Consider the following 27156-nt stretch of genomic DNA (forward strand, 5'->3'; position numbering starts at 1 on the left):
CCTGGGTTCGATTCCTGGCCAGGGCACACAGGAGAAGTGCCCATCTGCTTCTCCACCCTTTCTCCTCTCCTTTCTCTCTGTTTCTCTCTTCCCCTCCTGCAGCTAAGGCTCTATTGGAGCAAAGTTGGCCTGGGCACTGAGGATGGCTCCATGGCTTCCGCCTCAGATGTTAAAATGGCTCCAGTCGAATTGGAGCAATGATGCAGAGCATTGCCCCCTAGTGGGCATTCTGGGTGGATTCCAGTTGGGCGCCTGTGGGAGTGTTTGTCTGCCTCTCTGCTTCTCACTTCAGAAAAATACAAAATAATAATAATAATAATAATAAATAAATAAATAAATAAATAAAAGGCATGAGTTGTGGCCTGATGTGTGGTGGCACAGTGGATAAAGTGTTGACCTGGAATGCTGATGTCATTGGTTCAAAACCCCAGGCTTGCCAGGTCAAGGCATATACAAGAAGCAAGTACTAGTTGATGCTTCCTGCTCCTCCCCCACCCCTTTTTGTTTCTGTCTCTCCACTCAAAACAATAAATAAAATCTTTTTCTTTTTTTTTTTTAGCGAGGGTGGGGGGGGGGAAGGAGAGAGGGAGGAACAGAGAGGGACAGACCAACAGGAAGGGAAAGAGATGAGAAGCATCAACTCATACTTGTGGCACCTTAGTTGTTCATTGATGGCTCTCTCATATGTGCTTTGATGGAGTGGGGGTGGGAGGCTGTAAGCTCCAGCCGAGCCAGTGACCTTTGCTCAAGCTGGCAACCTTGGTCTCAAGCCAGCAACCATAGGGTCATGGCTATGATCCCATGATCAAGCTGGTGACTCCACACTCAAGCTGATGAGCCCGTGCTCAAGCCAGTGACCTCAGGCTTTGGATCCTGGGTTCCCAGGGTCCCAAGCTGACACTCCATCTACTGTTCTACCACCTGGTCAGGCAATAAATAAAATGTTTAAAAAAAAAAAGGAGCAAGTTGTGTACAGGCAGTTAAATGCTTTATAGACAAGGGAATAAACTGTGCTAGAACTTACTCACCATCTTCTTCATTGTCATTTACTTTATCTTCCTCCTCTTCATTTTCATTGTCTTCTTCTTTTTCTTGCTTTTTTCAGCCTTTTTTTTTTTTTTTTTGCTGCACTAGGCTTTCCTTTAACTCAGTATGCAGCAATATCCTTTTCATATTTTTCCTTCAGCTTAGCAGCCATTTTCATAAGGCTGTTTGTCACCTGCAGCAGTGGTACTCCACACATCTCCCAGCTTCTTTGCAACATCACCAATGCATAGGCAAAGAGGCTCCCCTTTGATTTTTGGGCAATACGCAGAAGAAAACAAGAAAAAGGCCAAAGGAGGCCTCTTGGGTAACTGGGATCCTTGAACTTTCTTGTTTCCCCCTTAGGAGGGACATAGCTTTCATTTCTCTTTCATAATGGGCTTTGTCTGCCCTTGCCATGTCTTCAACATTTCCTTTCTCTCTCTCTCTCTCTTTTTCCCTTTAAGTGAGAAGCAGGGAGGCAGAGAGACAGACTCCCTCACGTGCCCCAACTGAGATCCACCCTGGACTGGGTGATGCTCTGCACATCTGAAGCTGTTGCCCCGTTGCTTGGCAACTGAGCTATTTCAGTACTTGAGGTGAGGCTGTGGAGCTATCCTCAGTGCCCAAGGTCAACTTGCTCCAACAGAGCCATGGCTACAGTAGGGGAAGAGAGAGATAGAGAGAAGGGAGAGGGGGAGGGATGGAGAAGCAGATGGGCACTTCTCCTGTGTGCCCTGAATGGGACTCAAACCTGGGACATCCACATGCTGGGCCAACTCTCTACCATTGATCCAAGTGACCAGAGCCAAAATTTCCTTTTTTGTAAGCAGACATGGTCTTTCAGTTCTTGGAACACTTTTTAGAAAACTCTGAGAAATTAACTGAAGCATCCATGTGTTGCTTCTTGTGCTCTTCCCGGCAAATTTGCACAAAGGAAGCATATGATGACATTTTTGCCTCTTGGCTTCTTAGGATCTCCTTTACCCATATTTAATGACTTTCCCTCAGTGAGCATAGAGTTTCCCAGTGCCTGTCCAGCTCGCACTTGCCCTGGTACTGTCTCTGTGGAGTTCAGTGTACTGTAGTGTTGTAAGACTAGGCTCATACTGTATTTTCCTTGCCTCAGCTCAGGAATCAATTATTTCTCGAAGGTTCTTCTGTTCTTTTTATTGGAGAATGGTGTTTAGAAATAAATATCTGGGCCCTGGCTGGTTGGCTGAATTAATAAATGGCATAGGCTATGCAGATTAAATATGATAGAATAATGTGTACAACAAACCTGTTAGTCATGGGAAAGTTGTACACATTCTTCCATGGCTTCTGAAATGGGCAATAAGATAACCCTTGAAATCTATAGGTTTCTTGTATCCTCACTTCCTATTTGTTTCACCTTTGGGGAACACCAGCACACTCATAATATCTTGGGGGAATTTTGGGTGTAACAGAAAGCTGAAACAAATGACAGCTTGTCACTCCCTGGCTCTTTGGCACTTTTTCTCTTTACATTAGGTTTGTTTACTGAAGTAATAAATGTGAGGGAATTACAATGTAGCATTTCATTAAAGGTATAATGAGTTTTATGAAATAGATAAATAAATATTACAAACTTAGTTCCATCAAATTTTTTTCACCTATGGACAGAATAAACATTACTACGGATATTTAGAATATGCTGTTGCACAGATGAACATTAAAAAAGAGTATAGAATCTAAATTTATAATTTCCACATTGGGTGGCTGCCCAAGTGCCCAGCTTAAAGAGAAACTTGATTACAAGTGCCATTTTAATGACCGGTTCGCTGAACTGAACAAAAAATTAAAATTAGGTATCGGTTCTACTGAACCAGTGCAAACTGGCTGAATCCCACCACTGCTTTGGTGTGAAAGTTATAGATCAAAGATATAGTAAGTTGTACATCATAAGTTCTATGACAGAGGGGGGAGCAGAATAATGCCTTTCCACCCCCTTCTAAGGATGTCCACAGGACCTGTGAATATGTTAGGCTACTTGGCAAAGGGAAATTAAAGTGACAAGTGGTATTAAGGTTGCTAATCACTTGATTTTAAAATGGGGAGATTATCCTGGGTTATCTGGGTGGGCCTGATGTAGTCACAAAGATCCTTTTTTTTTTTTTCCTTTTAGAGGGAGCAAAAAAGAGGACAGACAGGAAGGGAGAGAGAGGGAGGAGAGAGATGAGAAATATCAACTCATAGTTGCTTCTCTTTACTTGTTCATTGCTTCTCATACATGCCTTAAGGAGCTCCATCTGATTCAGTGACCCCTTGCTCAAGCCAGCAACCTTAGACTCAAGTCAATGATGCCACGCTCAGGCCAGCGACCCTACACTGAAGCTGGCAACCTCGGGTTTCAAACAGGGAACCTCAGCATTCTCAGTTGATGCTCGAACCCCTGCACCACTTCCAGTCAGTTGTCACAAGGATCCTTTAAAAAAAACATTTTATGCCTGACCAGGTTGTGGTGCAGTGGATAGAATGTCGGCCTGAGATGCTGAGGACCTAGGCTCGAAACCCTGAGGTCGCCAGCTTGAGTGTGGGCCCATTGGGTTTGAGCATGGGATCAGTGGCTTGGGTGTGGGATCATAGACATGACTCATAGACGCTGGTTTGAGCCTAAAGGTTGCTGGCTTGAGTAAGGAGTCACTAGCTTGGCTGGAGCCCCTTGATCAAGGCACATATGAGAAAGCAATCAATGAACAACTAAAGTGCTATAACAATGAGTTGATGCTTTTCATCTCTTTCTACCTTCCTGTCTATTTCTCTTTTGCTAAAATATATATTTAAGTTTTTAAATTAAATTTATTGTGGTGACATTGGTTAATAAAATTATACAGTTTTCAGGGTTAAAAAAAGTTTTTTACAAGGATCCTTAAAAAAATAAGAGTTGGTCAGATTTGTGAGATGGACCCAACCTTCCATTGCTGGCAGCCTGCAACCAAGGGATGCAAGTGGCTTATGGAAGCTAGAAAAGAAGCTAAATTCCTCCCCAGAGCTCTACCAATACCTGGATTTTAGCCCAGTGAGACTGTTGTCAAACTGAACTCTAAGATAATACATTGGATTGGTTTAAGCCACTGTTTGTGGTCATTGTTAGCACAGCAAAAGGGAATGAAAACAATCTACATTTGAACTTTGGAGACTGGTCTCTGTCTAGATTACTTTCTTCCTTTTATTCTTTTCCTTTTGGTCTATGCAGAAGCGACAGCTCATTGTTACTGATATATTATCCTATTGGGCTGTAGGTGTTCATTGTGGGGTGGGGAATATGAAACATTACTGTGGTTTTAACATGCACTCCAATACAAAAAGATTTGCTAATCCCTCATCAACTCTCTACCTTGTTCTCATCCCTTCCCTTCTTCCTACTTTTTCCATAGAGGAAATCCATCATTTTAATTTCTGGTCTATTCTTGCATTTCTTTCTCATAAATGAGCAGATAGGGGAGTTTTCTTATGTTCCCTTCTTTCTTACACAAAGGGTAATATTTTGCCTTTAAGCAAATTTTTTTTAAAAAGTCCAGTGAATTTAATGCTTAATCTTAAGCAAATGCTGTTATGCTTACATACTTGAAATGAATTAAAGATTGAGACTCAAGGTAACTGAAACAGCAGTTAACTTCCAGGAAGTTCGAATCCTTATCTGGAGTTGGGTTACATACGTGTATATAGTTGGTCTTCTCATTACAGAGCCTGGTAATTCAGTTCATTAACTTAAATAAATAGAAGTAGCAGGGGGCTCAAACTGCCGAGTTGGCAGAGACAAATCAATTATTGCCTTTTCAGAGGCTCATTGGGTGACAGATCTGTGTTCTCAAGTCCCTGAATCCTAAAGCCCTCACTTAGACGTCTTGCCTAACATTGTAACAAGATCGCAGTGTTGCTCTCTGAGCCTCAAGAGGAACCCAATATTAATGTATAAGATTGTCCCACAAAAAAAAAAAAAAAAAAAAAAAAAGCTCTTCACAGCAGGCACTTCCCTGGCGATGTACAACCCTGCCCAAAAGGGCCAGAAACAGAATATTACAACCAAACCTATCCTTTCCCTTAAGTGGATCTTCCCGGTGTTTGGTCACCCCTAACACACCGGTAACAAGAATCCTCCCATCTTCTGCCTGTAGGAACGAGTATCCCCTGGATCTCAGGCCGTTTGGACTGACGTTACTTCCGGGAAAAGTAACCTTTCTACGGCGGTTGCAAGCCTGGAGAAGTCTCGCGACACTTAATCCCGCGAGATCTGCTTGCTCACTCTGGCGATGACATCCTCCTCCTCCTCCCCGCCGCCTTTCGGCAATCTTCGCCAGTTCCAGCCCCGACCAATCTGCACTCAGATGGCATGGATCAGGATTTCCCCCCGAACCCCGGTCCACGACGGGCGTCAGGCGGCAGCGGCGGGGTGCGAGCTGCTCGAGGCCGACGGTAGCGGCACTGAGGGAGGCCACGGGCTGGCGACGAGCAGTGAGCGTGGGCGGAGCAGCGGTAAGCCAGCTGAGTAGCGGCTCGATTGTTCTGGCCTGGCTATGGCGCCTCTCCTCCCCCCCGCCATGGCTCCCCGTGTCCCTGCTCCGCTCCTCTCAGTGAGCGAAAGTGGCCGCCGCCGCCGCCGGCCCAGCGCCCGCAGCCGCCTCAGCGCCGCCGCCATCTTGGGGTCCCAGGAGCCGCCGAGGGAGCGGGCTAGGAGTGTCCACGCCCAACGCAGTCACCGGCCTACGGCCTCTGAGGGCGAACCGCGGCTCCACCGTCGGCGGGCGACCCCCCCCTCCGGACCCCGCCCGCACCCCGCCCCCCCTCCGCCGCCGCCGCTGCGGCGGCGGGGCCAGGCAGCCCGAGGTGAGGCGACTAGACGTGGGCGGGCGAACGGAAGGGGGGTTGTGTAGGCCCGGTTGTGCCCCTCTCAGCGGGCGACGACTGGGCCGCGTCTTAAAGGGGCCGTCGCCCCCGGCCCTTGGATTTGTTGGGTTAGTGGGGAGGATGGGTGTGAACACTCTACGCAGGGTTGGGACCTCAGGGATCTGGGCCTTGGCCTTGTCCTTCTTCTCTCATACCTCCGGAGACCAGGGGTCACACAGTGACCTCAGCCAGTCGAGGAAGCCCGTGGGGCGCCCACATGTGGGGAGTGTGTTAGACCAGGTGCACGTGGGACCCGATGGGGCGGTGTCGGGCTAACACGTGTGTGGGTTTGGGGGTGGGATGGGGCAGGGCGGGCGCTGGTTGGGCTCGAGTGGTAACTCGGGGGGTTATACCTGTCCTTTAAAGCAGTTGAGATCTAAGGGCTTGGTGGTGGGTGAATTTATGGGGAGGAAGCTGGGATATGGGGCTACGGTGCATGCTGCTTGTTGGTGTTGGGTGGGGGCAGCCTAACACGTGCACAGTCTTAGGAGTGTGTAGGTGACACTCCTGGTCTTTCAGGCTTTCGTAGGGCGTCTGTCTAGGCAAGTGTCATTCTATCTGACATTCCTTCTTGAGCTTGATGATGAAAACTACTACTTCCGCAATCACCGAGGCTAGAAGCCCCCTACAGTTTGGGAGTGATAGAGCCTAAGAAGGCACTCACTATTTTAGTTAACAGCCAACTCTGTCGAATTCTTCTTTGATTCATACACTTGAGTTTCGTGTTCCTATACTTGGTAAGAACAGGAGAGGGAATTAGGGGGTGACCTCGCTAACATCACTAGTAATCAGCTTACTTTTCCCCATCTGTGATGTCCGTGATTTTCTTTTCCCAAGGAAATTTTCATTGTGGTTTACTAGTGGGGGCTTTTAATTCATTTTTTAAAAAATGTAACTGCTTTATTAACATACAATTCACATGCCAAAAAACTCACTTTTTTGGAGTGTACAATTCGGTGATTTTTAGTGTGCTCGTAGACTTGTACAGCTGTCACCACTGTCAGATTCGCCACACCAGAAAGAAGCCCCTTTAGCAGTCACTCCCCATTCCTCCACACCACAGCCGCTAGCAACTAAGCTATCCTCTGTCATTGTAGATTTGCCTATTCTGGATATTTTGTATAAATGGAATCACATGTGTACTTTTATGACTGGCTTCTTTTAACAGGTTTTCAAGGTTTATGTTGTAGGCATGTTTAGAATTTTGTTCCTTTTTATTGCCAAATATTTACATTCATATTGTGTTTTATGTTTGAAATTGGCAAGCTTTTCATATAAAACAATTTGAAATTATTATATATGTTAAAAGTTGTACCTACTATATTCTAAAGTGAATTTGTTTTTTAGGATTAAATTCCACTATTTAAGTTTACTGTGTTCTTTTCCTCTACATTTTTGTTTCAAAATAATCCAAATCAATTTTTAAAGATCTTTGTTTTTTGATGGGAAATAACTGTTAACAGCAAAAATGTGATTAGAAAAGTGTATGACTAATAAAAACATTTTGAGTACATCAAGGTGGAACTGTGATTGTCTAAGCAACAGCTCATAAACAACGGTGTTATAATTTCACTTAATAATTTGTCATAGTTCTACTGAGGAAAGGTATCATATCAGCTTCTGACTGTTACTTGTGTAGACATCGGGCTAGGAAAAGACACCTCTTCTGCCCACAAGAAAGTTAAAAGTGGCTTGGGGATTTAACCTGTAAGCATACAAGTTTACATAAGACATAAATGCTGGGATGCAGTGGATTTTAGAGAGGGCAGAATGAAATAGTGTTAATAGGAGACTTTGACTTTTGTAGGAAAAATAAGTGAAATTGATGAGAAGTTTTAAAGGTGCATCTTAAGTATAGGGATCATCAAATTACAACACATTTCCAGTTCCTACAACAGTGATTTAACCTGAATTTTGGTATAAGTCGAAACACACCCTAGCCTAAGTCACTTACCTATCCTAACACAGTTGTAAAATCATAATTTAGAACGTAAAAACACAACTAAGCCACAGAAAAAGGAAAAGGACCTAAATATATTGTACTGTGGACATAAATATACTGTACTGTATACTGTACTTATTCACAGAAAAAATGACAAAAAAATGAGTGTAATAAAAGTTCCTTACCTTTATTTTTACAGTTGGCTTGTACACTGGAAGGGGCCAACTCCCTCACTCACATCCTGCATTACTGTGTAGTCTTCCTCTGTGCCCAACAAACTAGTTTGCCCACGTAGTCCGTAAGTAAGACGCTAATGGTATAAGCCAAAACATTCACGTCTCAAATTTTTTAAGTTTTTATGGGTCTTGGCTGGTTGGCTCTGTGGTAGAGCATCGGCCAGGCGTGTGGAAGTCCTGATTCAATTCCTGGTCAGGGCACACAGGAGAAATGCCATCTGCTTCTCCACCCCACCCCCTCTCTCTTCTCTTTCTATCTCTCTCTCTTTTTCTCTTTTTCTTCACCTCCTGCAGCCATGGCTCAATTGGAGCGAGTTGGCCCAGGGCACTGAGGATGGGCTCCATGGCCTCACTGCCTCAAGCCCTAAAAAGAGCTCGGTTGCTGAGGCTCATGTGGGAGTCTGTCTCTGCCTCCCCTTCTCTCACTGAATAAAAAAAAAAAAAGTTTTTATGGGGGTGAGTAAACTCAAAATATTGTATGTTCAGACTGTCTAACCAGAGGACCCCCGTATAAGAATTTTGAAATGATAGGCTATAGCAGGCAGAGGATGAAAAGAGCATTAGTTGCTAATACTTACTTAAATACATTTTATGGGCACGAATCCTAATCATGAAGGCTTCGATCCCACCTCCTGATAACATTACCTTGGGGGTAGGATTTCAACTTGTGAACTTGGGGAGGGCACAAACATTCAGACCATGGCTGTACATTAAGTCAGAAATTCACTTAGGCATTGGATTCACTTGCTAATGATGATACAGTAGGTTTGCTTAGGATTGAAAAGTTGGTCATGAAGATGTTTACTGCCTGTGTTTAATAACTGCATAAGAGGCCCTGGCCGGTTGGCTCAGTGGTAGAGCATCGGCCTGGCGTGCAGAAATCCCAGGTTCGATTCCCGGCCAGGGCACACAGGAGAAGCGCCCATCTGCTTCTCCACCTCTTCCCCTCTCCTTCCTCTCTGTCTCTCTCTTCCCCTCCCGCAGCGAGGCTCCATTGGAGCAAAGATGGCCCGGGCGCTGGGGATGGCTCCTTGGCCTCTGCCCCAGGCGCTAGAGTGGCTCTGGTTGCAACAGAGCAATGCCCCGGAGGGGCAGAGCATTGCCCCCTGGTGGGCAGAGCGTCGCCCCCTGGTGGGCGTGCCAGGTGGATCCCGGTCGGGTGCATGCGGGAGTCCAGCTTCAGAAAAATACAAAAAAAAAAAAAAAAAAAAAGAACTGCAGAAGAGATTTTTGTATATGTTAGGTCAGAAGTAGAAAATCAGTAACAGTAAATGTAGTTGACAACTTAAATATTAAAAAATAACAGACCAAATGTTACTCAGATTTGAATGGACTAGAGGACAGTGAGTAAACTGTAACATGCTTTTATAAACCTTCACTACCAAGGATTCACAGACAGCCTGTGTGATAGTCTCTAGAGCATGCAGGGTTCTTTTTGTGTGTGTGTGACAGAGACAGAGAGAGGGACTGAGAGGGACAGACAGACAGGAAGGGAGAGAGATGAGAAGCATCAATTCTTCTTTGTGGCACCCTATTTGTTCATTGATTACTTTCTCATATGTGCCTTGACTGGGGGGCTACAGCAGATCGAGTGACCCCTTGTTCAAGCCAGTGACCTTGGGACCTTGGGCTCAAGCTGGTTAGCTATGTTTAAACCAGATGAGCCCGGGCTCAAGCCAGTGACTTCGGGTCTTCAAACCTGGGTACTACACGTCCCAGTCCGATGCTCTATCCACTGTGCCACTACCTGGTCAGGTGAGCGTGCAGGGTTCTTATAATTATTTTATTTTTTAAGTGAGAGGAGGGGAGATAGACTCCCACATGAGTCCAAACTGGGATCCACCAGGCAACACCCATCTGGGGTCGATGCTTGAATCAACTAGGCTATCCTCAGCACCTGGGGCCAACACTAAAATCAGTTGAGCCACTGGTGGAGAGAGGGGAAGAGAAGCAGATAGTTACTTCTTGTGTGTTCCCTGATTGGGGATCAAACCTGGGATGTCCACATACTGGGCCAATGCTCTACCCACTTGCCAACTGGCCAGGGCTACAATTTTTTTAGTATTTATTTTTTTGATTTTAGAGAAAGAAAGGGAGAGAGCGAGACAAAGAAATGTCAATCTTTTCCTGTATGTACTCTGACTAGGGATTGAATTTGGCAACCTCTGTGCTTCAGGATGATGATCTAACCAACCAAGGTATCTGGTCAGGGCCTTTATATATATTTTTTAATGTGCCCTGGACCCCTTTGCAGTCTAAAGAAGCCTGTGAACCTCTTCTCAGAATATGACTTTTAAGTTCAAATAATTAAATTTATGATCTAAGAAATATACTTTTACTATTGAGTTAAATAACAAACTAATGATAGTCCTGCTAATAATATTGCTGTGGTGTGCTGCCTACATTCAGAATTGAAGGAAATGCTAATTTCAGTTATAGTTTAGTGAAAAGGATGTACATTTTTTTCATCCTAATTCATGGGTCCATAGTTTCAAGATTCATAGTTGGTATTTTTTTGTGACAGAGACAGAGAGAGGGACAGACAGTCTGGAAGGGAGAGAGATGAGAAGCATGAATTCTTCGTTGCGGCACCTTAGTTCATTGATTACTTTCTCATATGTGCCTTGCCTGGGAGGCTACAACAGAGCGAGTGACCCCTTGCTCAAGGCAGTGACTATGGGGTCATGTCTGTGATCCCATGCTCAAGCCAATGACCCCATCCTCAAGCTGGTGACCCTGCGCTTGAGCTGGATGAGCCCCTGCTCAAGCCAGTGACCTTGGGTTTCAAACCTGAATCCTCTACATCTAAGTCCCATGCTCTATCCACTGCACCACCACCTGGTCAGGCAGATTATGGTCTGTTAAATTCATGTTCACAGAAACATGACTTTTTTTTTTTTTTAATTTTTTTATTGAGAGGAGGGGAGGCAGAAACAGTTCTGCATGCGCCCAGACCAGGATCCATCTAGCAAGCCCATCTAGAACATCACTAGGGGGGTGATGTTCTGCCCACCTGGGGCTGCTGTTCTGTTGCAACCAGAGCTGTTTTTTAGCGCCTGAGGTGGAGGCCATGGAACCATCCTCAGCTCCCAGAGCCAACTCACTGTAATCGAGCCATGGCTACAGGAGGAGCAGGGAGAGAGAGAAGCAAGAAGGGTAGGGGTGGAGAAGCAGATGAGTGCTTCTCCTGTATGCCATGACTGGGAATCGAACCTGAGATTTCCACACGCTGGGCCAACGCTCTACCACTGAGCCAACCAGCTAGGGCAGGGGTCGGGAACCTATGGCTCGCGAGCCAGATGTGGCTCTTTTAATGGCTGCATCTGGCTCACAGACAAATCTTTAATAAAAAAAAAATATATAATAACATTAAAAATAGAAAACATTCTCATGTATTACAATCCATTCATTTCCTACCGCTCATGTTCATGGTTGTGGGTGGCTGGAGCCAATCACAGCTGTCCTCTAGGAAAACACCAATTTTTATTGGATAATGCGTAACATACACGGGTCATTGTATGGCTCTCACGGAATTACATTTTAAAATATGTGGTGTTCATGGCTCTCTCAGCCAAAAAAGTTCCTGATCCCTGAGCTAGGGCCTGAACGTGACTTCTTACAGGAATATCAAAGATAGTTTAAGGAGAAAACTGGTTGTATACTGGAAAGACAATGGTTTTGGCGATAAAAAGACTTGAGTTTGAGTCCTGCTTACCACTGGGTAAGTTACAGAACTTTGAGTTTTAGTTCTCCTTATCTGTAAAATAGAGATAATAATTTTTAGTTCTTAGATTAAATGACATATTAATTAATAAACTTTTTTTTTAAGTGAGGGAGAGATGGACAGATAGGGACAGACTGACAGGAAGAAGCAAGATGAGAAGCATCAACTCATAGTTGTGGTACCTTAGTTTATTGAGTGCTTTCTCATATGTGCCTTAATGGTGTGGGGGGTGGAAGGCTAATTGAGCCAGTGAGCCCTTGCTCAAGCCATCAACCTTTGGGCTCAAGCCATCAACCTTTAGGCTCAAGCCATCATGGGATCATGCCTGCACTCAAACTGGTGAGCCTGAGCTCAAGCTGGATGAGCCCATGCTCAAGCCGGCAACCTTGGGGTTTTAAACCTGGGTCCTCAGCATTGCAGACTGATGCTTTATCCATTGCACCACCTCCTGGTCAGGCTGAAACAGCATATTGAATGTTGATTTATTTTCATCTCTGAAGAAATAAACATACCAAAGGCTGTCACAAACATTTAGTTTTGATTTAGAAGAGGGGAAACTTGTTATGTAGTAGGAAGGAATAATATGTATGACATGTAGAGTTTTCTCAGGGTATTCAAGTAGAGTTCACCTTTTGGTCATGGTACTAAAACTGTTCTTAATTCTTGTGAAAGAACAGATAAGGTGCCTTCAGTTTGCATGTGATGACTAGCTTTTCAGGGTAAGTTAGTAGCTAAGTAGGATAAACTGGGTGAATCTCATATTGTTGTGTATAAACAGAAAAATGGCTAGTGACCATGAATATGGTAAAAAGAATACTAGGCCAAGTGGTCACTTGGGAATGTTGCCTGAAAGGCCAACAAAATATCAGTCATTCCCAAGAGAGGTATGGAAAGTAAAATTTAAAAATGGACTGCATTATCTCCATATGAAACCGCAGTAGACTATTCCACTCTTAGACTATTGAATGGGTTCTAATTGTACCTCAGGGAAGAGCAAATTAAGCAAGAGGGAAGTTTCCAGAAAACAGCATTATAAATGATGTAGGCAATGGTGAGGCTTTTGTATGAAGATAAAGAAATGAGACTCGACTGACCAAGCCGTGTCGGACTGGGACATGGAGGACCCAGGTTTGAAATCCCAAGGATACCAGCTTGAGCATGGGCTCATCTGGCTTGGGCACAGGCTTACCAGCTTGAGATGGAGTCACTGACTTGAGCAAGGGATCACTCACTCTGTTGTAACCCTCTGGTCAAGGCACAAATGAGAAAACAATCACTGAACAACTAAGGTGCTGCAACAAAGAATTGATGCTTCTCATCTCCCTTCCTTTCTGTCCCTATCTCTCCCTCCTCTGACACTCTCTCTGTCTCTGTCAAAAAAATAAATAAAATAAAATAAATTAGACCCTACAGTGGAATTATGAAGACTGAAATAAACTGTGATTAAATTGTATTGAATTAGGAAAAGCATATATAATAATCCTGGAAAATTAGAAGTAGCTTGAAAGAAGAAAATAGTTTGACAGGACTTGAGTAATGAATGAGTGATTCCATAAAAGGCAGAGACTTTTGTGATCCAGTCCTAGTGCATTTCAGGTCAATCAGACATTTAATTAATGATTTACCTTGTATCTAATGCTAATAAAATTCCTTGTTCTGTTCATTCATTCAATAAATATTTATTGGAATGCCTGGTGAATACTTTTTGATCTTTCCAGTAACAATTTGCTGAGCATCTGCCACACTCAAGGGACTATGGTAGACTTTAAGGGTATATAGTGGATCAATAGAGTTGTAACATTATGTATGGAGGGTACAGAATGGCTCTGCAAAGATGCAGTTATTCAAATTTGAAGTGTTGTGGAGAAGTATTAACCTAAAGATTTCTCTGAGATATTTATGCCTTACCTAGGGTTTTAAAAACAAACAAACATTGAAACATTTTTTTCTTTTATTTAAAGGCCCTACTCTGCCTTGTTGACAGAAGCATTATAAATTTTGTGGCAGTGTGGTATGACCAAACCTTTTCTGGGTCCCAGAGTCAGGTAACCTGGGTTCAAATTTTGGCCATCTTATTAACTGTGGACGCTATTTAAACTTCAACTTCTTCATCTGTTAAATTGGGATAATATAGTACCTGCTTCACAGAGATAAGTGTGAAAAAACAAAGAGTAAATGGAACTACTTAGAATGGTACCTGGCTGGCAACAGTGTTTTCAACAAGTGTTAGCTATAATTAGCCATTTTATTTTGACAGTTTAATTAAGAGTTTATAGGGTTTGCCTGACCAGGTGGTGGTGCAGTGGATAGAGTGTTGGACTGGGATGCAGGTTCGAGACCCCGAGGTCACCAGCTTGAGTGCGGGCTCATCTGGTTTGAGCAAACCTCAACAGCTTGGACTCAAGATCGCTGGCTTGAGCAAGGGGTTACTCGGTCTGCTGTAGGCTCACGGTCAAGGCACATATCAGAAAGCAATTAACAACTAAAGTGCCACAACGAAAAATTGATGCTTTTCATCTCTCTCCTTTCCTGTCTGTCTATCCTTCTCTCTGACTCTCTGTCTTTGTTAAAAAGACAAACAAACAAAAAACAGTTTATAGGGCTTTATAGAAATCAGGACCTTTTTGTTATGAATAGAAAATATCTCAAATCTTTTTTTAGGTAGGGCAGAGAAAAATATACCAATAAAGAAAAGAGCAATTATGCATTAACCTTTGTGGTTATATAATGAATACCAGTAGATCTTAATATAAATATTTTTCTATTTAAGATTATAATTCAAAACAAGGAGCTGGTGTTTTTGTAACAGAACTTTTTAATTCAGGCTCTAAAATATTTCTATCCAGGATATCATTCTAATGTTCTAATACTTTGGCCTTTTTTTTTTTTTTAAGATTTCTTTTTTATTTATTCATTTTAGAGAGGAGAGAGAGACAGAATTGGGGAAGAGCAGGAAGCATCAACTCTCACATGTGCCTTGACCAGGGAAGCCCAGGGTTTCTAACTGGTGACCTCAGCGTTCCAGGTCGATGATTTATCTACTGCGCCACCACAGGTCAGGCTACTTTGGCCTTTTAAGAATCATTCTCAGAATATAATAGGCCAAACTTCTAGAGCAGGGTTTGGGAAAGCTTTTCTCTAAAGGGTTAAGTAATAGATCATAGGCTTTGCTAGTCTTGCTTTCTCTGTTGCAGCTACAACTCTCATTGTCGAATGAAAGCAGCCTTAGTCAATATGTGAATAAGTAGGGCTGTGTTTCAAGAAAACTTTATTTATAGACATTGAAATTGTATTTTTTTATAATTTTCATGTGTCATAAAATAAGATTTGCCCCTCAATTATTTAAAAATGTAAAAACTATTCTTACCTGTCAGGGTTTACAGAAACGGACAGTGGGCTGGATTTGATATGCAGACCATACTGTGCTGACTCCTACTCTAGAGTCTTGGCTCTACAACTCCCTGGTGAGGTGATCTTGTGCAAGTTAATATAAATATTAAGCCTTAATTCCATCTTTTAAATATGGGATGATAATAATAGTATTTATTTTATACAGAGAGTTGTTAGAAATAAGTGAGGTAATCTATTTGAAGCACTTAGCACCATCCCTGACACATAGTAAAGGTTTAGTAAATGCTGTGTATTATTATAATCTAATTGAACCCCCTCATTTTACAGTGAGGCTCTTGGGACCTTGAGAGGATAGGATAGCTGATTTTTCTAAAGTCTGTTTATGGCATTAAACTCATGGCCTTTTTTTCCCTTTTTTTTCTTTTTTTTTTAGTGAGAGAGAGGAAGCAGACAGGCAGAGAGAAAAATGAGAAGCATCAACTTGTAGTTGTGTCACTTTAGTTGTTCCTTGATTGTTGGCAAGCCTGTGCTTAAGCTAGATGAGCCTGCGCTCAAGCCGGCGACGGCTGGGTTTCAAACCTGGTTCCTCAGCGTCCCAGGTCAATGCTCTAGCCACTGCACCATCACCAGTCAGGCGAAACTCACAGTTCTTGACTTAAGCTTCTCTTTCTACCCAACCATGATGCTTTCATAGAGGACATAATTCAGTTAAAATATCATACCATTTAATTCAGTTTAAATACTGCTTGATAAAAACTATTCTATTGTATTCCATCATGATGGATACCTGGTATTATGCGTTTATCAAAACCCATAAGAGAGGCCCTGGCCGGTTGGCTCAGTGGTAGAGCGTCAGCCTGGCGTGCAGAAGTCCCGGGTTCGATTCCCGGCCAGGGCACACAGGAGAAGTGCCCATCTGCTTCTCCACCCCTCCTCCTCTCCTTCCTCTCTGTTTCTCTCTTCCCCTCCCGCAACCGAGACTCCATTGGAGCAAAGATGGCCCGGGTGCTGGGGATGGCTCCTTTGCCTCTGCCCCAGGCGCTAGAGTGACTCTGGTCGCAACAGAGTGATGCCCCGGAGGGGCATAGCATTGCCCCCTGGTGGGCGTGCCGGGTGGATCCCGGTCGGGCGCATGCAGGAGTCTGTCTGACTGTCTCTCCCTGTTTCCAGCTTCAGAAAAATACAAAAAACAAAACAAAACAAAAAAAACCCATAAGAGAGCCTTACCTGTGGTGGCACAGTGGATCAAGTGTCAACCTGAAACAATGAGGTCGCCGGTTCAAAACCGTGCACTTGTCTGGTCAAGGCACATATGGGAGTTGATGCTTCCTGCTCCTCCCCCCCCTTTCTCTCTCTCTCTCTCTCTCTCTCTCTCTCTCTCTCTCTTTCTCTTTTTCTCTCACTCACTCTCTCATTCTCCTCTCTAAAAGGAATTAAAAAAAAACCCAAAAAACAAAACAAAAAACCCGTAAGAGCCTGCCTGGTCAGGGCACATACGAGAAGCAATTACTATGAGCTGATAATTCCCACTTTTTCCCCTTCTCCTTCTTTCTAAAATTAATAAAATCTTAAAAAAAAACCCATTGGGCTTTACAGCACAAAAAGTAAACTCTAATGTGTACAAATCAAGCAAAAATCAGTTAGGAGGTATGGGATTTCAGAAAGGAATGCAAACTGACAAGAGAATCTAATTGAATTACAAATGTATGAAACTTTACAGGGGAAGAGGGTAGTGTTGACCTAAGTAACCTAGGAAATAAGTGGAATCTAAGACAAAAGGAACTGCACATCAACACTGTTTAATTGATAAAGTTGTATCCCATGGGGATACAGGTTAATCTGATACTGATATATACAGTGGTCATGGTGCACTTTTGACCAGTCACAGGAAAGCAACAAAAGATGATAGAAATGTGAAATCTGCACCAAATAAAAGGAAACTCTCCCAGTTTCATACCTATTCAATGCAGTTCGATGTGGGCTCACGCACAAATATTTTAGGGCTCCTTAGGTAGCTATCCCATAAAGCCTCTACAGACTCGTCACTAACTGATGGCCTACCAGAACGGGGTTTCTCCATCAAACTGCTGGTTTCCTTCAACTGCTTATCCCACCGAGTAATGTTATTCCTATGTAGTGGCGCTTCATTATAAATGTGCCAATATTCACGTTGCACTTTGGTCATGGATTCGAATTTAGTCAGCCACAGAACACACTGAACTTTCCTCTGTACCGTCCACTTCTCAACTGGCATGGCCGTGGGCTGCTCTGCTATATACATGGTGTTACATCATCATCTGCGCATGCGCACATGCTGCCACATCATCCTACAGAAACTGGGAGGGTTTTCCTTTTATTTGGTGTAGATTTCACATTTCTATCGTCTTTTGTTGCTTTCCTGTGACCAGTCAAAAGTGTACCCTGGCCCTGACCGGTTGGCTCAGTGGTAGAGCATTGGCCTGGTGTGCAGGAATCCCAGGTTCGATTGCTGGCCAGGGCACACAGGAGAAGCGCCCATCTGCTTCTCCACCCCTCCCCCTCTCCTTTCTCTCTGTCTCTCTCTTCCCCTCCTGCAGCCAAGGCTCCATTGGAGCAAAGTTGGCCCGGGCCCTGAGGATGGCTCCATGGCCTCTGTCTCAGGCACTAGAATGGCCCTGGTTGCAGTAGAGTGATGCCCCAGATGGGCAGAGCATCGCCCCCTGGTGGGTGTGCCGGATGGATCCTGGTCGCATGCATGCGGGAGTCTGACTGCCTCCTCATTTCCAACTTCAGAAAAATACAAAAAAAAAAAAAAAAGTGCACCATGACTTTACAGACACATTGTATGTATACTACAATTGAATAATGAAGGAAATGGATAGTGGGAGACAGGCTTCTGAGAGTAGGAATTTACAGATAACACTGGGGAACAATTTTTTTTTTCTATTTTCTGTTGTATGAGGTTTTAGAACTGTTTCTATATATTTCTGCATCGCTGATTCCAAATCTGAAATCTGTTTTTTGGTGCATATTCTAGTTTTTATGCAATTTTAATTTTTTTTACAGTTAATGGTATGCATTGGTTTTTAAATTGGAGTTAAAGGGCAACGGCTTGGATTTTATATAACCACAAAGCAATTAATGTTTTACAAACATCACTTTTACATAATTGTAGTTGTTTTTAAACGTAAAAAATTATTATCTGATAAAAACACCCTCTTATTTTGTTTTAAGATTAAATCATGGCTTTTTCGAGTAGGTGTAAATGTAAGAATAGTTCTGACACCTTCTGTTATATATGTGGCTATTACACACTTCAACGTCAAAGACGCAATATTTAATCATTTGTGACACGTGCATATATTGCCTATTTTCAAGTTTCCCTTGGCAATCAAGACAAGAATTGGGCTCCTCATATTGTGTGTCATAATTGTGCGGAAATGCTTCGTGACTGGACAAAAGGAAAATGCAAATGAATGCCTTTTGGTATTCCCACAGTTTGGCGTGAACCTAAGGACCACAGCAGTGACTGTTATTTCTGTCTGATCCATACAAAGGGCATCGGCAAGAAAAAACGGCATACGATCGCATATCGTAATATTCCTTCAGCAGTATGACCTATCCCACACTCTGAGACACTCCCGGTTCCAGTTTTCAATGGTTTTATTTCTTCTAAGGATGAAGAAAGTGAACATGGTGATCAAGTGTATTTTGATAAGATGCATGAGGAAATGGTTGTAGAATCTGAAGGGTCTTCTGATGCCAAGCAGTCATTAACCCCTCAGCAGTTTAGCCAACCTGAATTGAATGACTTAGTAAAAGGCTTGGGCCTATCAAAGAAAGCAGCTGAATTATTAGCCTCCAGACTTCAAGAAAACAATGTACTTCACAGGTTAGCTAAAGTATCCCATTTCAGGAAGTGTGAACAAATTTTTGTGGATTTTTTTTCCTAAGAGAAACACTTTTTTTACTGTCATGGTATCAGTAGTCTTAGCCAGCTAGGTGTTACCACTTAGAGTCCAACAGAATTGCGGCTATTTCTTGACAGCTTTAAATAGAGTCTGAAATGTGTTCTCCTACACAACGGTAATGTTTATGCAGCGGTTCCAATTGGTTATTCGACTCACCTGCGAGAAGATTATAATGACATAAAAATTGTCCTCGACTTTCTGAAGTATGAGGAGCATATTTGGATCATTTGTGTGAATCTTAAAATGGTAAATTTCCTGCTAGGACAACAGAGAGGTTTCACAAAGTATCCTTGCTTTCTGTGTTTATGGGACAGCCGAGCTCAGGAGAAACACTGGACACAGAAGGAGTGGCCGAAATGTAAAGCTCTTGAAGTAGGGATGCACAATATTGTGAATGAACCTGTAGTTAATTGAGACAGGATCATTTTTCCCCCACTTCACATCAAACTTGGCTTAATGAAGCAGTTTGTTCAGGCTTTGAATAGAGGAAGTGAATGCTTTCACTTTTCACTTCTGCTTTTCGTGCGTTGTCTTTCAAGAAGATGAAAGCAGGTATATTCGATGGACCTCAAATTTGAACCCTCATACATGACAAAGAATTTGCCAGGAAGATGAATAAGGAGGAGAAAGCAGCATGGCAGTCTTTTGTGGCAGTTACAAAGAACTTCCTTGGCAACAAAAAAGAAAACTATGAACTTCTGGTTCAAAGGATGCTGTTGGCTTTCCGCGACATTGGATGTAACGTGAGTGTTAAGATTCACTTCCTGAACAGTCACCTTGATAAGTTTCCCGAAAATCTTGGAGCTGTTAGTGATAATCAGACTACTGCTGGAGCATCAAATGAGATTGTCCTCAACAAGTACATAAACGCAAGAGCTACAAATGCAAATTTTTGCCTGAATAGAATTTAAATAAATTTTGCACAAATTTTATTATCAAAATAAGTGTTTTAATATGTTCTATTTTGAAATTGTAGATAAATTCTGATACAATCATATCTTTTAGTGTATTTACTGCATTATATAAGTTATATTTTCACAAAGATGATGCCCAAGAAGACATTCTACTTCATTATATTAAACTAAATGTTGAAAATTTTACAATAAGATGAAAACCTAAAATCTTGAATTGCAAAAGAACTGTAGCTTACAGAGAAAAACTAATGTCAGATTTGAGATCAGCACACTCGAGTTAGGTAAGAACAAGTGTTTTTTGTGGATGCAACAAAAATTTAGTTCCCCAGTGTAAGCAAAGGGAGGAGGCCTGAATGCTCCATGTGGTGATGGATTAGTTGGAGACATGAGTATGAATCCATGTTTAGCTTAATACAGATATAGATGGTTACATATGGAATATTTACAGATAAGTATACACATTGAGGTTTATATACAGATACATTTCTGTGCTCTTATCAGCTGAGAAAATTAAAAGAAGTCCAGGAGCACACCCGAATACCCAGATCTTGATTTCTAATACCATTGTCCAGTAAAAGGAAGCCATTTCTCTAGCTCCTTGGAAAAATGACTGATTCTAGAACTGGGGCAAGAAATATACAAGATGAGCCTGGAGCATCTTATGGTGCCAGAAAATAGGGAAGTTCTTCAACCACCACAACCACAATCCCATATTGATGAGGATATGTCAAAGGAACACAGGAGACAACTGAAAGAGTTCCCAATTGCCAAAAGTGAGACAGTTTGAGCAGCAGACTAAACAAAGCAGCATTGGATTATATAACCCATAATATAAAAATATTTAAGACTTTATAGTGACCTAAATAAATGATTGAATAAATGAGTATACTGTTTGGAATATGCCATTAACCTGATTTTATGCATTAGGAGCCTCTGCTTCACTGGAGGTCCTTCAGACAACGTTGGAGTTATTAAGTATGTGGGATTTTGAAGTTAGACTTCTCAGATTCCAGTCCTGGCTCTACCATTTCTGGCTGTGTGTCTTTGGTTAGTACTTAAGCTCTCTATCTGTAAAACGGAGGTTATAACAGTGTCTATGCTATAAAAGGATTAAATAAGTTCATGCATATATAAAGCAGACATACATATAAAATGTTTGGCACATAGCTCAAATGAATTTATATACAGCCTTACTACAGCAGCATTCAAAGAATTTGGATTCCCACTTGGAATTCTTTGTCATTGAGTCTCTCTCCCCAATACTCCAAGTTGCTGCTGCTGCTCCTCCTTCTCCTCCTCCTCCTCCTTCTTTTTTTCTTTTTAACAAGAGAGATAGATACAGACAGAAAGACAAGAAAAAAAAGAGATGAGAATCATCACCTCTTAGTTGTGTCATTTTTAGTTGTTCATTGATTCCTTCTCATACGTGCCTTGACCCGGGGATGGGGAGGTGCTCCAACCAAATCAGTGACCCTTTGCTCAAGCCAGAGAGCCTGGGTTCATGTTTATGATTCCACACTCAAGCTGGTGACCCTGTGCTCAAGCTGTTGAACCTGAACTCAAGCCAAGGGACCTCGGGGTTTTGAACCTGGGTCCTAAGAGTCCTTGGTTGATGCTCTATCCACTGTAACACCACCTGGTCAGGTTTAAGCTTTTTGCTTGAGGAAAAGTCTAACTTTAATTCCACAAATGTTTATTGAACACCTAGTCTGATGTAAATATACCTGTCTTGTTTAAATTGACAGTGTAGACTCTATAGTGAAGAGAATAATATATATTTGGTGTTATTAAAATCATCACACATCTAAATGACTGGAATATTCAATGATTGAAAAGTAATATCCATTTAACATACAATTCAACTCATGTTTATTTACACATGATTTGTCCCTAGGATGAATTACCTGAGCTAATTTTTCAGGTTTCCTTGGAGAACACAGTTCTACATAACTTCTTTGTTACCACCCACACCAGATAATGTATTTATTCTTAAAAGAAAACTGACTTTTAGTATAGGAAAGCTAAATATAAAAGTAACTTTTGGCCTGACCTGTGGTGGCGCAGTGGATAACGTGTTGACCTGGAATGCTGAGGTTGCCAGTTCAAAACCCTGGGCTTGCCCAGTCAAGGCACACATGGGAGTTGATGCTTCCTGCTCCTCCTTCTCTCTCTCTCTCTCTCTCTTCTTTTCTCTCCTCTATAAAAATGAATAAAAATTAAAATGTAAAAGTAACTTTTGGAGTATTAGCTGTTTATGGATGTCTCTTAACATTTTATTCTCAATAATAACCTCTCACCATTACTCATGTAATAATGTAGAGTTAACTATACAGAACTGATAATTAAAATTTCCCAGTGCTTTATGTGGATCTTTGTTTTTCACATGTAACTATCAAGTAAGCTAATGTTACCTTATCTTTGTTGAGGAATGAACTGAGTTGCCCAAGACTTTGTGGGCTGAGAATTCAGTCCTTTACATCTTCTGCAGGAGCATTTTTTTTCTTAGCTATCTCATTCCCTGAAAAAGTAAGTGTTTTTATGGCTCTAGCTGTGAAAGTTGTTGAAGTTACTGGTTCTTTCATAAGGAGGATTTTTAGCTATGTTCTCAAATTTTTTATGTGAAAAATTGTTATTAATTCAGATAGGGTGCTTTTCACCAGAAGACTTATGGAATTTATAGCCTAGGGACCTTCTAACATAGCCTAACTAAAAAAAAATAAAAATTTGACCCTGGCTGGTTTGCTTAGTGTATAGAGCATCAGCCTGGTGTATGGACATCCTGGGTTCAGTTCATAGGACACACAAGAGAAGTGACCATCTGCTTCTCTTCTCCCTCTCCCTCTTCTCTCCCTCTTCCCCTCCTGTAGCCAGTGGCTCAGTTGGTCCAAGCTTGGCCCCGGGCACTGAGGATGGCTCCATTGGTCCAAGTACATCAGCCTCAGGCACTAAAAATAGCTTCCTCGGTTGAGCATAGGCCCAATACCAGGTTACTGGGTGGATCCCAGTCCAGGTGCCTGCAGGAGTCTGTCTCACCATCTCCCCTCCTCTCACTTAAAAAAAAAAAAAAAAAAAAAAAAAAAATATATATATATATATATATATATATATATATATATATATATATATAAAATTTTTTTACTTACCATGTGAAAGGTCTGCCAACTACCTCAGGAAACATTTCATCCCTTTTGGATTTTTTGATTTAGTGATATTTAGAATTCAAATGCTTAATAAATAGGGATTAAACTTGTTTGACTAAATCCTCTCTGTGGGTATAAAGAACTTTCTGGAGGCAGTTGTGCTAGTAAGGCTATTTTATTACTCTGATAAAATATTTTTGTTCCTCGTTGTGGTAAAGACATTCTAGGAAGTTGAAATAATTCCCAGAAGAAAGCAAATGCATTGTAATTGATTTTTAAAAAACAACAACTTAGTAACATCCTCTTTGGCAGGGGCCCCCAAACTTTTTACACAGGGGGCCAGTTCACTGTTCCTCAGACCGTTGGAGGGCTGGACTATAAATAAAACTATGAACAAATCCCAGTGCACACTGCACATTTTATTTTAAAGTAAAAAACCAAAACGGGAACACATACAATATTTAAAATAAAGAACAAGTAAATTTAAATCAACAAACTGACCAGTATTTCAATGGGAACTGACCAGTATTTCAATGCTCCTCTCACTGACCACCAATGAAAGAGGTGCCCCTTCTGGAGGTGCAGCCCATGGGCCGTAGTTTGGGGACCCCTGCTCTTTGGTATAATATTCCAATTTCATTAAGGTTGAAAAGTAGGAAAGGTAAAATGTGCATAAGCATTTTTTTCTTTCTCACAATATACCTATGAAGTAGGCAAAAATACTTTCCCTTTGCCAATTGAGAAATTTATGAAAGGACCACCATTTTAAAGTCAGGAGTTTTTCATTCTATTTAAATGCAGGTGTTATTTTTACCTCTGAAACTTTCTGCTTTGGATAACTCTGGGCTTAATTGCTAGACTGTTATGGTGATCTCTTTGGTTGAGCAGGTTGTTTTCAACTCCACATGTGAGCTCTGTTAACCTCTGCTCCTTGGGGGCAAGATCTTTTCTTCCTAGTGTTTAATTCAGTATCTGGTATATAGTAGTCTCAGTAAATATTCAGTGGTCTGAATGGAAAGTTTGGATTCATGCCTGACTGGTGGTGGTGCAGCTGATACAGCATGGACCTAGAATGCTGAGGTCACCTGTTCAAAACACACAAGCTTGCTGGCTCTGAGCGCAGGTTTGTCAGCATGGGGTCTCTGGTTTGAGCAGGGGATCATCCACCCGATCTCAAAGCTTGCCAGCTTGTGCCCAGTTCTCTGGCGTGAAAAGCCCAAGGTCTCTGGCTTTAGCAAGGGGACACTGGCATGGCCCCATCATGGCATGTATGAGAAGCTCTGTGTACAACTAAAGTGAAAGCAGCCACAAGTTCATGCTTCCTACACCCTCTCTCCATTCCTGCCCCCCTCTCAAAAAAACAAAAAAGAAAGTTTGAGTTCAACTAGAATATTTAAAAAGTACTTTGTGATTTACTTACCTCCTATTTGCCATGTGTAAGGTGACCAAAAATTTATTGTTCAAAATGTGGATACGTTTGAAAGCATAGGGAGAGTAGTGACTATTAGTAATTATGCTTAGGACAATAGGTATAAGCTTGAACTATCTTGACAAACCATCTAGGCAGTTTGGTCACCCTAGTCATAATGCTTTTTTATTTTGTTATAGCAGAGTCTGGGGCTTTTAGAACCGGGGCTTTGGAGTCAGTGTTAATAGAATTGTGTTCTAATTTTAGCTTGGGCAAGTTATTGAACTTGACTAAAATGAGGATAAGATTTAAATTATTATGAGGATTAAACAAGCTTGTATTATTAATATTAAAGCACCTACCCAGGACAGAAAAGCCCCTCACTCTAGTATGCTCTTACTCAGCGTTAGGTCCCTTGTTCTCTCTTTCCATCATGCCATAGCTCGTTTTTACTTTAGACTGAGGCTGGCTTTGAAAGCTTTTGTTATGGTTCAGATTAATTGAAACATTTCAGGGAATGAAGAAATGTTTTTTAGCTGAGCTGTTGAGGTTGGTTTTTGTTAAAGTTGTATAATTTATGGTAGGAAGAATTGAATGCACTATCAAACCTAATTAACACTCTCAAAATATTCATGAAAAACTTTTTCTCCTAGTTTTTTTCTCAGAATTGCTAAAAGGTATATATATATTTTTTTGTATTTTTCTGAAGCTGGAAACGGGGAGAGACAATCAGACAGACTCCCACATGCGCCCAGCCGGGATCCACCCGGCACGCCCACCAGGGGCGAAGCTCTGCCCACCAGGGGGCGATGCTCTGCCCCTCTGTGGCATCGCTCTGCCCCTACCAGAGCCACTCTAGCGCCTGGGGCAGAGGCCAAGGAGCCATCCCCAGCGCCCGGGCCATCTTTGCTCCAATGGAGCCTTGGCTGCGGGAGGGGAAGAGAGAGAGGAAGGAGGGGGGCGGTGGAGAAGCAAATGGGCGCTTCTCCTATGTGCCCTGGCCGGGAATCGAACCCGGGTCCCCCGCACGCCAGGCTGACGCTCTACCGCTGAGCCAACCGGCCAGGACCAGATATCTTAATAGTTTAGCGAAATAGAGAAGTCACTGATAATCTTTATATTCAACTAAATGGAGTGATACAAATTTTATTGGTTAGTGAAAAAAATGATTTAGATAAGAATTTTATTATCATTATACTATCAGAATAATGTATTTTGGTATTTGAATTATTTTCCCCCTGTATTTTTTATATTTTGCTAAGTTTATCTATATTATTATTATTATTATTATTGATTTAATTCAGTGAGAGGAGGGGAGGCAAAGAGACTCTGGAATGCACCCCAATGGGAATCCACTGGGAAAGCCCACTAGAGGGCGATATTCTGCCCATCTGGGGCCATGCTCTCAACTGAGTTCTTTTTTAGAGCCTGAGGCAGAGGCGATGGAGCCATCCTCAGGGCCTGGGGCCAACCTGCTGCAATCAGTCCATGGCTGCAGGAGGGGAAAAGAGAGAGAGAGAGAGAGAGAGATGGGTGAGAGGGGAAGGGGTGGAGAAGCAGATAGTCGCTTCTCCTGTGTACAATGATGGGGTATCAAACCCAGGACATCCACATGCCAGGCCGACACTCTACCACTGAGCCAACCAGCCAAGGCCTATTTAAATTATTTGTAATTTGCCTTGGTTAGATAGCTTGGTTGGTTGGAGCATCATTTCGAGATGCAGAGGTTGCTGGTTCAATCCCTGGTCAGGGCACAAACAGGAACCAATCTATGTTTCTTTCTCTCTCTCCCCTCCTCTCTCGTTAAGTCAATTAAAAAATATATTTTTTTAAATATTTGTGATTTTCAAATAAAAGAAAGCTTCAGTCCCTAGTCAGGTCGCATGTAGGAACAGATCTATGTCTCTCTCTCTCTCTCTCTCTCTCTCTCTCCCTTCCTCTCTCTATAAAATCAATTTAAAAAAGAAAAAGGAAACTGTAGAAAAGTAGTTTTTTTATACTTTGTTCATTAGTACAAGTATCTGCATTGTGAACCAAGGGGAATTATTCTCATACTAAGACTTGGCTACTTCTGGTATTGCATAACATTCTTATTATATAGACAGCTAAATAAGATAAAGGTAGAAAGACCTAAGTGTAAAGAATAATAAGAATGGTAAAGGCCCAACTAAGAGAACTAAGAGAAATGGGGATTATTTGCCCATTAAGTATACAATAAATACCTGCTTTCTTAAAATATTGGAGAATTATGCCGGTTCAATCCCTGGTCAGGGGACATACAGGAACGCATAGATGTTCTTGTCTGTCCTTTCCTCTTTTGCTAATATCAATAAATAAAATATTTTAAAAATATATATTGGAGAGTTGGTAAAGATACTTTTACTTTTTTTTTTTTTTTTTTTTGCACTGATAAGCACAGCATATGCTATGGGAGTTTTAGTGTCCTCCTTAGACTGGAACTGGAGAACAATACTTTTAAGGGCCATGGTTGAAAATTGAATCTTAATCTTAGCTGCAGAAGAAAGGGTGAACTGGGATCTTCTGGAATAATTCTTGGTGG

At 42.0% G+C, this 27156-nt stretch overlaps 1 protein-coding gene and 1 pseudogene across 6 annotated transcripts in view; one reads left to right on the forward strand and one right to left on the reverse strand.

Moving 5' to 3' along the window:
* Positions 1–1020: 1020 nt before the first annotated feature.
* Positions 1021–2014, reverse strand: LOC136335168 (high mobility group protein B1-like; annotated as a pseudogene).
* A 3382-nt stretch (positions 2015–5396) lies between these two features.
* The window catches only part of INO80 (INO80 complex ATPase subunit), a 168468-nt gene continuing 146708 nt past the window's right edge, over positions 5397–27156 (forward strand). For 2 of the 6 annotated variants that reach the window (XM_066277062.1, XM_066277069.1), the window contains exon 1: positions 5397–5871. The gene's annotated coding sequence lies outside the window, so the exon portion shown is untranslated. Of the gene's footprint in view, positions 5872–7929; positions 8172–14871; positions 14889–27156 lie in introns of those variants that run through there. The other 4 variants (XM_066277063.1, XM_066277065.1, XM_066277064.1 and 1 more) reach the window with 4 other exon arrangements.

This window comes from Saccopteryx bilineata, chromosome 4, assembly GCF_036850765.1.
Source record: "Saccopteryx bilineata isolate mSacBil1 chromosome 4, mSacBil1_pri_phased_curated, whole genome shotgun sequence".
In the NCBI taxonomy this organism is placed as follows: Eukaryota; Metazoa; Chordata; class Mammalia; order Chiroptera; family Emballonuridae; genus Saccopteryx; species Saccopteryx bilineata.